Genomic DNA, 11752 nt, shown 5'->3' with positions numbered 1-11752 from the left:
TAGAAAAAGGTTTGTGAGTTTGTTTAAAAATTATTATGGATTGTTTGACATTTTTCGAAAAAAGTGAAAAGGTTTAGTTTAACAAAATTGAGCTTTTGGCTTTAAATATTTTGTGTATTTTTCGTGTTAAAAATATGGTGGCAAAAGAAGAGAAGAAATTGGCCATAGGCCGACGCACACTTAGATTTAAAAAAATCATGATTTTAAGAAACATTGTCTATGTGTAAAAAAATCTTTGGAAGAAAACTTTAAAGTATAATTAAAGGAGAAGAATAGGAGTGTAGACATACCTTTTTAGCTTCTAGAATTCCTTTAGTGCTTCCTCAGTGATTGTTGTTCACAAAACCTTTATGTGTGAGAACATATTTTTTTCTCTATACTCTCTCCTTCAATCTCTAATATCTCTAAGTGTTTTCCTATATTTTTTTCCAATCCCTTTTTCCTTCCACAAAGTGTGTACTTATAGGCACACATTGTAATATTAATGTGATCTTGCCTTAATGGCGAATTAATTGACAATTAGCAAAATAGGAAAAGAAATAGTCTTGATTGCAATCAAATAATTGTCAGAAAAATTGCCCATTTANAAAAAGGATCTTATATTTTTTTTCCTTCAGGAAGAAACTGATGCAGCAAATTATATCAATATATTTGTTATTATTGCTTATCATTAATGCCATAATATTGATTCAAATTATTACCATATTAAACAAATATTTCAAAAACATTCTAAAATGATGTGCCCTGCGTTGAGGAAGATTATTATTTTCTTTAATATTGATTATTTACTTTCCCGGACGAAATTGGGTGTTGACAGTATGATGGTATTATTATTTTCTAAAACTGCTATCGTATTCTCGAGCAGCTTAATTTACAGACAGAAGAAGCTCTTGACTTTTGACATTGGTAAACTAAGCAAAAGAGAACCTATGACAGCAACCGCTGCAAGTCATTGCATGAGCGTTTCTTAAACTATAGTACTACAATGTGGGCCCTGTCATTGGCATACATAATCAAAACTTCCTCCACCTCTACCAATTAAAAAGATAAATTTTTTTCCTTTTGAAGTCACAGACCAGGTGTGCTGTGACGGGAAGAAAAAAAGTTCCGTGATACCATATGTGGTTATAACACTGTTTAGTAACATAGAAAATGCCAACAGAGGTGACAATTCTCTTAAATTTTTTTGTTTAAACAGGTTTATGGCTGATTCATCTACACCTCCACCATCACAAAGTAAGGACCAAAGTCAACCGTCTACCCAACCCAAGTGTAGATGTGCTACTAGGCTCAAAGACTTGACTATTAGTCGTAGTGATGATAAAAGATTGCCCATTCAATTTGATATGAGTACAGAAAAAGTTTTTGGAGACAACCGTGCGAGATTCACTAGCTTTGTGGCCTTACTTGGTAGAAGTAAGGCTAGTATTCTTATTGACGATTGGGACCATGTTCCTGAACAAGTGAAGAATCAAATATGGCAAACTATCATGGTATGAAAATCTTAACTTAACTTCCACAATTATTAGCAAAATTGTAAATCTAACACTCATGTACCTATTATGTAGCTAACATATGATGTCCCAAACACCATCTTGTTGAGAATTAAATGGATATCATATGCTGGACAACGGTGGAGGTGTTTCAAGAGTGACCTTACTAGTCGGTACATTTATGGTAAGTTAAGTCACAAGAATCCTTGTGACATTTATCAGTTCCTTGATTAGGAAACTTAGCAGGCTTTTCAAGTAAAACGATTACACCCTACCTTTCAGGTAACTTGAATGTTTTATATTTATCATTTGATATTCATTTTTTCTATTTGATAATTTCTTATTAATTGTTTACGTGACATGTTTGAAATAGGAAAAGAGAAAAGCTGCACAGGACATGGTGAAAAAAAATGTCCACCCACACAGATTGTCTCGTGGTGGATATCATAGGTTAGAGGAGATTATGATCCGTGAGGCCTCTTCCTCAACTCCCGATGATCAGTCAGATTTGATTTCTCCACCTCCACGTCATGAAAAATGGAAGAGAGCTCGCACTAAGCCATAGGGAGAATACACTTCTGAAGAAACTTGACTTATAGAGGAGAGGGTTATTAGTAACTCATGCCAAGCCTAATTTTAATTTTAATATGTATATTCTTTGGCATGTATTCTGTAATAGCTAGACTAAAATACTATATTTTTTCAGGATGACTTAGTGGAAAAAAGCTCCCAAGGTTCATTCACTCAACAAGGCCGAGAAGACATATTAGCTACTGCCATTGGACGTCCTGAGCATCCAAGATATGTCCGTGGTGTTGGAGGAGGAGTAGGCATCAAGCAATTCTTTGGTGGTACTACTCGAAAGGTTACTTTAGCACAACTTTCTGAATCTGATAAGAATGCGCTGAGAAATGAGTTTAAGAAAGAGTTGTTCCCAGAATTGAAAGATGAGTTATTGTCAGAAATCAAATCTGAGATAGCATCCTTAGGATTGGCTATTCAAGGTCCACCAAAGGGGACTCCCCCGATTGTTTCTAGCACAAAGGGGAGTTGTCCTCTTCCTAAGGAATCAGGGGATGGTGTTGATGTCCCTATTGATTGTGAGTTGTATGTTGATGATCCCCCCGGGCATTTGGTGGCCTTAGGTAAGTTTAATTTATTTCTTCATTTTCTCTATGTATACAACAGATTGTGTTTTGCATTAGTCATGCCAACGAGTGTTTTTTATGTTCAATTTATTGGATTTGAAAAGCACAAACGAGTGTTTGAGATTGAAGGAAAAGATGGTAATGTAAGATGTTAATTGTGTGGTAGTGGATGCTGATAATTTTACTTGAATTAACGTTTGAGATTGAAGGAAAAGATGGTAATGTAAGATGTAAGATCGTAATAAGTTATTGTGGAGACTATGTTGATGCTCTGTTCTTTCATACCCTTCTTGTGTGTCGTAGAATAGTTGTTTCCATAAACTTAGGAACAGGACCACCTCCCATTTAGTAAGGTATCTTATTTATAAACTTTATTTTATTTTTCAATTTCATCATATAACTTAAGCACTGTAGTTTAGTTGAAAATCACATGTTGAGTTCACTTTCACTAGTCTTTTAAAGGCTTTGATATTGTGATTTGATTTCAGCTGAGAGTATATATAATTTAGAATAAGAAAAGCTGAAAATATAATAAAAATGAAGAATTATGCTTTAAAAGTCATAAATGTTGACTGATTGTCTTTTGTTTGGATAAGTAAAAAGTCATATATTCTTTCGTTGGTTTCTCCTTTTTATTCTTTTCTTTTTTACTGCACTCTCTTTTTTTATGTTGCTGTGAACTGATTGCCCAATGTAAAAGGCTTCCAAAGTATTGGCTTTTTGATCATGCTTTGTTGAATAAATTTCTTAAATAAACTTCTTATTTTGTGTTTTAGGTAAAATATATAATTTGGGAAGCACCATCCACCACAACACTATTAAAGATGATATGTTGCGAGTGGTGGTTGTAGATATTAAGGATTGTTCTGCTCGTGTTCCTGTGCCTAGTGAGGAGGTTCAAACAGTGGGACAAGCACCAGGGAATTTTATCATTTGGCCATCCAGATTGACAAAGCCAATTTTAGTAAGTATTGTTATTCATACTCACCTTAATTACTTATGTATTTCTTGTTTTTGGATGCATATATTATTAGACTTATTTTATGGTCAAATGTAGGACGTTTCTAAGAAGACAAACATTGTTACACCTCCACAACCACAATTGTCTACCCTACAATAACTTGGCGTAGTAGTAGTGACAATGGGGAATAAAACAATTGAGATAGATATGCCTCCTGAACTGACATGCAAGACTGCTACCACCACTTTATTTGTATGTCATTGGTAATGATCTTCTCTCTACAATAGTTCTACAAGTTTGGAATTTGTAAGTTCAACCTTCACAAACCATCAAAATACTCTCATATTGAAATATATGTATTGATTCTAACATTATTTGTTCATATTAAAGGTATTTGCATCACCTCTGCATCGAGAGAAAGAATGCTACTATCTATGGATTTCTTGATCCTGTTATCATTCAAAGTGTAGGAAATAAATCAGAGGAGGTGCAAAAATACTTAACAGAGATGTTTGAAAAAGCTAGTAAAGAGTTCTATTTAGCACCTTACTTGCATAAGTAAGTACATAAATTTTGAATTCTTGGTAACTAATTTAAAAGTTATTTTTAATTAATATTATTGTCACTTGTAGGGGTCATTGGCAATTGCTGGTAATTGTTCCAGATCCTTCTCTTGTAGTTCTCTTATGTTCCTTGCATAAGAAAGCTAACACATTGTCCATCAAAAATATTTTAAAGGCGTAAGTTTTTCTTTCTATTTTTTTTCCTTCCTATATGATTATAATGATATAATGAATGTTTACCTTTTGTAGGTCTTTGGAAGCTCATTCAAGGTTGCGAGGTATTCCATCTGTATCTAGAAAGAAGATGCAAATAGTGACACCTAATGTAAGAGAAATTGACCTTTGTTCTGTATTTTATGATTTTGCTATTTTTATGAGGAATTGACTTGTTAGTTTACCTAAATTGATCAAAGCTACATGGTACAAAGGCTATAGCTAAAGTATAATATGATCTTGTGTATCCTTAGTTTGAATGAGTCTTGATTATTTGTGTTTAATTTGTAATGTCGGCGTCAATGGGCCAGCTATGAGTGTGGGTATTACGTAATGAAGCACATGCACACCATTATTTGTACAAACATTACTGATTCATGGAGTAAGGTATTAAAAGACTAACTAAATACTTATTAAAATGTTCATTACAAAATTGTTCTAACTTAATTATTATATTTGTAGATCTTTAACGATTCATCTCCGTTGGAAGCTCCAATCATTGAAGACATTAGAACTAAGTGGGCTTCTTTTATTTTAAGTGTTAGTAAATTGTAGAAACTTGACTATAATGTAGTATAGGTTGGTGTCTTTAATGTAGTATAGGTTGGTGTCTTTAACCATACTTTTCAGTTTCCTTTAAATTACTAGTTTTGAATATTAGGTANAGAATTGTACTGCAGTTGGTAATTCCATTTCCAATTCTCTCTGTATGACAAGTATGATATGAGTTGGAGTTAGACAATATGTTTCTGATTTAGTGTTATTTTATGTATTTTTTTGGTGGAAACCTTTCAAAGTGATAGGAAAGGTTTGTAAATTGATTAGTTGGACCATCATTTTGCCTACCTTCTATTTATTTTTGTTGGATTTTAATATAAGGTTTGTAAATTGATTATATAAATTGATTATACAGGAAATTATTTGTAAATTAATTGGATTGGATTTAATATAAGGTTTGTAAATTGATTATATAAATTGATTATACAGGAAATTATTTGTAAATTAATTGTATGTAAAATGTAATAATGAATTTTTTATGATAGGTGAACAATGTATGTAATAAAAGCCTATCTCTGAAAAGTATATATTATGATAGGTGAATAATTACTTGTCATAATATATTCGATATATTATGATAGGTGAAAAAATTTACATCATAAAACGCTACATATTATGATAGGTAAATTCAGGTGCATCATAATAGATTCGCCATATTATGACTGATAAATGAAAAGCTGTCATAATAAGCTGGACCTATTATGATAGGTGACATAAAGTATGTCATAATACGCTGAACCTATTATTACATAGTTTTCTGCTACGTCATAATATGTTCGGACCTATTATGATGCCCAGAACTATGATGGCAGCTTACCTATCATAATAGGTCCTTTTTACCTATCATAAAAAGTGGTATTTTCACTAGTGTGTATTTAATTTCAGTAGAGAATCAAATTCTTTATCCTCTTCTAATGTCGATGATTTTGAAGCTTCTTCTCTCATCTCATCAAATTTCCAATTTGAAAATATTGTTTCTCCAATCTCCAATTTCAAAAGTTCTTTTGCTTCTCTAATGTGTAGTTTAACACACTCAATTGATCCTAAATTTTTACAGTTGCAGGAGTCGGGCCTACCTTCTCCAATACCTTTTGTACTATTTTCACTAATATTAGACATCGGCCACACTTGAAGATTTAGCCACTTTAAATCATCATCATTATTATGACATTTTATATTTGTTGAGTCTTCCCACTTAGGAACTTCAGCTTGAAAACGAGGTCCAATGTGAATAACTGGCCTTAGAATTTCATTATCCTCTGATAATGAGTTGTTTTTTGTTTGATTTAACTCCATATCTTCACTTCCTAAGTTTAACGAATGTAATTTCTCATTTGAATTGTCAAAGTCCCCATTAAACAATGGTTCTAGTACATTTGAAATTTCCAAAATTGATTTCTTGTTACTTACTATATAGTATATTTAGTAGTTGTGACCAAATATTCATAGTCTTTCAAAGGTTGTTCACATGTTGTTTCACCTACTCCCTACATATAGGCATCATAAACACTTAATTGAGGACAACATTCACTAATGGAAAAAATGCATTCTATGACAGACCTATTATAACGGATGAAAATTACTAATCATAATAAGTTGATATTATGATGGAGTTTTAAAAATCAGTTATAATATGTAATGCGGTGGCAGATTTGTAAATAATTTTAAAACGTATTATAACAGAGTTATAGATATCCATCATAATATAAAATGCGGTGACAAAATTGTAAATAAGTTTAAAATGTTTTATAACGTATTAATGGAAAGCTATTATAATATATGAGAGGAGTGAAAATTTTTGTTAATTTATTATAACTGATTTTGAAAAATCAGTCATAATATCTCTTTATTTCGCACATATCTCTAATTGTCCATCATTCTCATTGATCCCAAGCCCTCATTTCTCTTTCGAGCTTTCATCACTGTCTTCACTCTCGTTCGTGCTGTCGTGCTTTCATCACTCTCATTCGTGCTCTCGTTTGTGACACTCGTTCATGCTTTCATCACTCTCGTTCGTGCTTTCATCTCTCCCGTTCATGCTTTCATCTCTCCCGTTCCCCTTTCGGAGTTTACCAATCATCGAATAGGAAGTTTGCTTACACCGTCATCAGGTTTTCCTCTTACTTGGTTTGCTTTTTCCTCTCAATACTCAAAATCGATTGTTGTTTGATCTGTTCTTTTGATGTATAGTTTGTTAGGTATGCAACATGGATCTTTTCTAAGACATGGAAGGGGTAATATAGCATATTACAAAAAAGCATCTTTCAGTTGTTTGTAAAAGGAAATCAGATCAGTAGATTTCGTTCAATCTTTGAAATTGTGATACACAAAAATAACTTAGCAGAATAGGGAAGTTATCTCTGCCTTGTTTCCAAAGTTTAGATTTTGGGGAGGAAGAAAAAAACAAATGATCGATTAAATTATAAATTGAAAAGATAATATAGAAAGATGCAGGTACAAGTTACTTAGAAGATTGAATCTGGTGGAAGGTTGTAGCTGCTGGCTGAGTAATTAAACTAGTATATTTCTTAGTTATGATCTCTGGCTAACTTTACTCTCCTAACTTGTTATTTTAATGGAATATTTTAAACACGGTGTTTGAATTTGATTGTAAGTAAATCAATATTGAAAACTTGATTATAAAAGAATTTGAATTAAAACAAATGAACTATACTTGAGCAGCTTTGAACCTAATTGCTTTCTTCTTTATTGGACTAGGCAGTCCAATGAACACCTCACCATGATCAAAATTATCACTAAGGTAGGAGGGTTCAATCCATATATGTAGATCTTCAAAGACTATGGCATTGTTTAGAAGTTCAAGGTAGACTCGTAAGAAAGGTATGATGAAGAAGGTAAAATGTTGTTTGATAGGTAGTCTTTGTCAAATATGTCAGCATNAGAAAACTTATGGCAAGATGATGTTTAAAAAAATTTAAAATCACTATTTGCTAACTAATTAACTATGATACTAAACAGAATTGAAGGGTACATAACCTTATGCCAGGGTGAGCCCAGTTTGGCATTTGAAAGAACATGCAGACCAGAAGAAACCACAATCATTGATTGGCTGTCCTTTCGGTATGTTGGCGATGTAAATCATTGATTTGGAGGAAATATCAGCCACAATTAAGTTGAATCCATTGTAATAATCACCCTCTCCTTTTAGGCTTTATGCAAATTCTTTCTGCAAACAGACTAAAATTTCGTAAAATAAATATAATTATGTAAAAAAATTTAAGTAAACTAAGATTAAACTCAATATATATATACCTTAAGAAATGACGCAGGTAGATCTCCTCTGGTTTTAGCCTCAGGGAGAGAACGAAGTGCCAAAACATTGGTGAGAAAAGCCACTCTTCCATCTCTGAACAAGCCAACCATGTTCCTCCACCTATCTCATCTCTTCCTCCAACTATATCTGTGACATCCCAAATATTATATGGACATACAATATAATAGGATTCAGCTATTATAGTATGTAAAAGCAGTTGAGAGAGTGAAATACCAATATTAGATGCATGCAGTCATCCTAATTTGGTTGAAAATTTAAAATTTGATACAAGTTTGATAATTCTCCAAAATACATGACCAACTAAAGATTCAAAGAGGCCTAGAGAGTGTTTTCAAAATACAGATCATGATAAAATAAGGCTAGAAGTCCTTTCCAAATAAAGAGTTATCTAAACTAAGAACTAGAAGAAGTTCTAAGAACTCGGAGCTGGGTCTTCTTCAGTCTCCAACGCTTGCTCCAAAGGCACATCATCATCAGCTTCTGCTCACATCCAAGGATTTGGATGATCATCGCAAGGGGAAAGTCACACACATACAAAACACACAATTGCAAGGGTAAGCTAGGTTGAAAAGCATGCAAATAAACAGTCTATCAGATTATACATTAAATGGAACTAACTATCATGTTATACAATCACACAAACATCATGCAAAGACCATAACACAATTTAGACTAAGACTGAACGCATTTTTGTTGATACCAATGACCGACATGTGATTTGACCGTTCGGACTAGTATGAAATGTCGAGTTCTAGGGGTTTGTGCACTTGTGGTGGCCCTACTGCTTTGCAAAGCCATTGCCGAGGGGTTTCACCCGACCACACACAAGTATAAGTCCAACCAAACTCATCTTGGCCCATAAATGGAGACACCCAAGACTAGGACCTCCTGCTATTCTCACCACATGACTCATCACTCTCTAATTGAGCATGGATGGTCATTAGAATGTCCAGGTAAGCCCCATCCTGAACTCCGGTCATTCATACGGTCAATCACGACAAACTACAGGGCACCACCATGTAACCTCCCTTGAGGATCATGGAATTACGTCCATTAATCATACCTTTAAATTTGACACACAACTCATGATTTTCAACGTTCATACACTTGTACATAATTATACACTATTATTTGAATCTATACAAGATCATATATAATTTATACATACTCAAACATTACATACTTTTGCAGAAACATCACTTATTAACACAAATTTCTTTATAACCTTTAATTACCAATACTTAAGTAATTCAAATGACTTGGAGACCCTCACCAATGGATCCGGAAGGGTCAAAAACCCCCAGAACAACCTAAAGAACGTCCAAAACGGACGTCCGATACTCCCAAAACGTCAAAAACATAAAAAATACTCACTCTGTCGCAGGAAATTCGCTGAGCGCACACCCTGTGGTGCGCTGTGCGAATTTCTTCTGCCAGTAGCCCTTCGCAGAGCGCACAGAGTGCGCTATGCGACTCTGCATAATCTCTAGAGCGAATTTCTGCAAATTTTAGGAACTCACCCACCCAAAACTCATTATAGGCCATTTAGTGAACTTCTAACACTCCTAATTTGAAGTATGGTTGATTTTAAACTTGTTTAAAGGTTCACACACACTCCTAACATCAATTTCTAACATTTATGCAAGGATTCCCAATTCAAGATCTTACTTTCATCAACCTATGGACTCAAAATTAGATTCACCACTTTAGGACTGTTTTTGACTGATCTAACGTTCCTAAGAAGTCATATTTGCCTTACCTGAGCTACCCCAAATGCCTAAGACAGTTTCCAATCCCAATTGCCTAAATTGACTACCTCACTTCCATTCAACTACCTAAAACACTATCATTCACTTAACCTTTACTCAGTAACCTGCATAATGACCATTTACAGATTTCACAAAACTTAATTGCATCATCATACATTGTTCTTACCAGATTCAAATCATACATTCACAGTCTTTTCATTCACATATCAATTAGCACGTGTTCTAACATGGAATTTCATCATATTTCAGTTCAAGCAGCCAAAAGATACCCAAAACAGTTTTACATACACATCGTTCCACCATTTCAAACAGAATCAGAAATCATGCCACCCTAATTCATTAAACAGAAATTAAAACCTTAGCTTCCCTTACCTTGGAGTTGAACAACGCAGTGCACCAAAATGTTCTAACAGAACATCACGCTAAAAAAAAGATTCAACAGAACCCTACAAGTCACAAAGTTGGTGACAGAGACAACCCTTAGAACTTAAGATTTAGTAGAGAACAGAAAAGGGAAGGCACAAGACACATGCAAGACAAAATTATTTCATGCTCACAGCCCTAAAAGTGCGGAGAAGAGGAAGAACAACTTACCAGCTCACAGGATGATCAAATAGCGCCTTGCACCATAGGGAAACTCTAAAGGTACCTATAGACCACTAATTTGTGATAGAAACCAGTTTTTAGAACAAGATCAGAGCTGGAATTTGGGGAGAATCAAAATCAACCACATGCAACAGAATTTGTTGCATGATTAAAGCTCTAAAATTGTATGGGAAAAGAAGATTCAACTTACCAGTTGAAGAACAACATAATTGATCGGTGAAAATCAAAGCTCTCACTGCCAGGAACAATTATGTGCCTCCTGATTGTTGAACAAACAACTCAGTGATGAAAACTTTTAGAGAGAAGGTAAAGCTCAGAAAGAAGGTTGATTTCTAGAGAGATAAAACGTTTGTACTAATGAACCAAGACATGTTTTAGAATTCTATTTATGTTTTAAAGTGAAAGTTTTTGGGTTCTTACAATATCACTATCTTCCCACCATGACATAGCCTTCGTAGGTCTAACACCAAAATAATAAATAAAAAAAACATAATTGAAATGCATAACAATATATTTTTACAATAGGTAAAAACATGCATGCATGACAAAACCATGCAACATAGTTACAGTAAATGTAGAAAACTAGTCGGTTGTGATATTCATCTCTGTTGTTAAGGAGAAGGAAAGGGTAGAGAGGGTGGGTTTTCCAAAGAAACAAAGCTATGCACATTCTTCAATTCAAAGGGTTAGAATTTGATCAAATCTTCACAACTTTCTATACCCACTATATACTTGAATAATTTCCCCTTGTGTTGTTGTTCTGCTTACTGGGAAAACTGCTAGATAATTTCCACTAATAGCTGATCTTTCAGTTGCTTCGCACTTTNATGCTTCACTTAATCTATCAAATCAACTTGTAAGCATTAAGTTATGTATTGTGATTTCTAAAAGTTAAAACAAAACTAGCTGAATTGTATGTTGATGATNCCCCCGGGCATTTGGTGGCCTTAGGTAAATTCAATTCATTTCTTCATTTTCTCTATGTATACAGTAGATTGTGTTTTGTTCATGTAGTTTTTTAGTTGTGTTTGAACTTAACTATTATGCAAGTCTGAAATTCTCTAGAATGTGCTGCTTTTGTGCATGAGGATCTATTGCCCAAAGTTTTATTCTAACTAAGTTTTCCCAAAGGGGGATATGATATAT

General features: G+C 33.8%; 1 long non-coding RNA gene and 1 pseudogene across 2 annotated transcripts in view; one reads left to right on the top strand and one right to left on the bottom strand.

Annotated features, from left to right (window-relative positions):
* The window catches only part of LOC111241039, an 18024-nt gene extending 13534 nt beyond the window's left edge, over nucleotides 1-4490 (top strand). The window contains exons 5-12 of one of the 2 annotated variants that reach the window (XR_002666748.1): nucleotides 1199-1493; nucleotides 1569-1775; nucleotides 1867-2638; nucleotides 3418-3605; nucleotides 3699-3908; nucleotides 3993-4160; nucleotides 4235-4342; nucleotides 4415-4490. This is a non-coding gene — a long non-coding RNA (uncharacterized LOC111241039). The remainder of the gene's footprint in view (nucleotides 1-1198; nucleotides 1494-1568; nucleotides 1776-1866; nucleotides 2639-3417; nucleotides 3606-3698; nucleotides 3909-3992; nucleotides 4161-4234; nucleotides 4343-4414) is intronic. The other variant, XR_002666749.1, reaches the window with a different exon arrangement.
* A 3114-nt stretch (nucleotides 4491-7604) lies between these two features.
* On the bottom strand, nucleotides 7605-11365 carry LOC106753211 (annotated as a pseudogene).
* Nucleotides 11366-11752: the final 387 nt, after the last annotated feature.

The sequence above is a fragment of the Vigna radiata genome, unplaced genomic scaffold, assembly GCF_000741045.1.
Source record: "Vigna radiata var. radiata cultivar VC1973A unplaced genomic scaffold, Vradiata_ver6 scaffold_238, whole genome shotgun sequence".
Taxonomy (NCBI): Eukaryota; Viridiplantae; Streptophyta; class Magnoliopsida; order Fabales; family Fabaceae; genus Vigna; species Vigna radiata.
The sequence above is the reverse complement of the archived record's forward strand: the minus strand, read 5'-3'. Positions and strand labels throughout refer to the sequence as shown.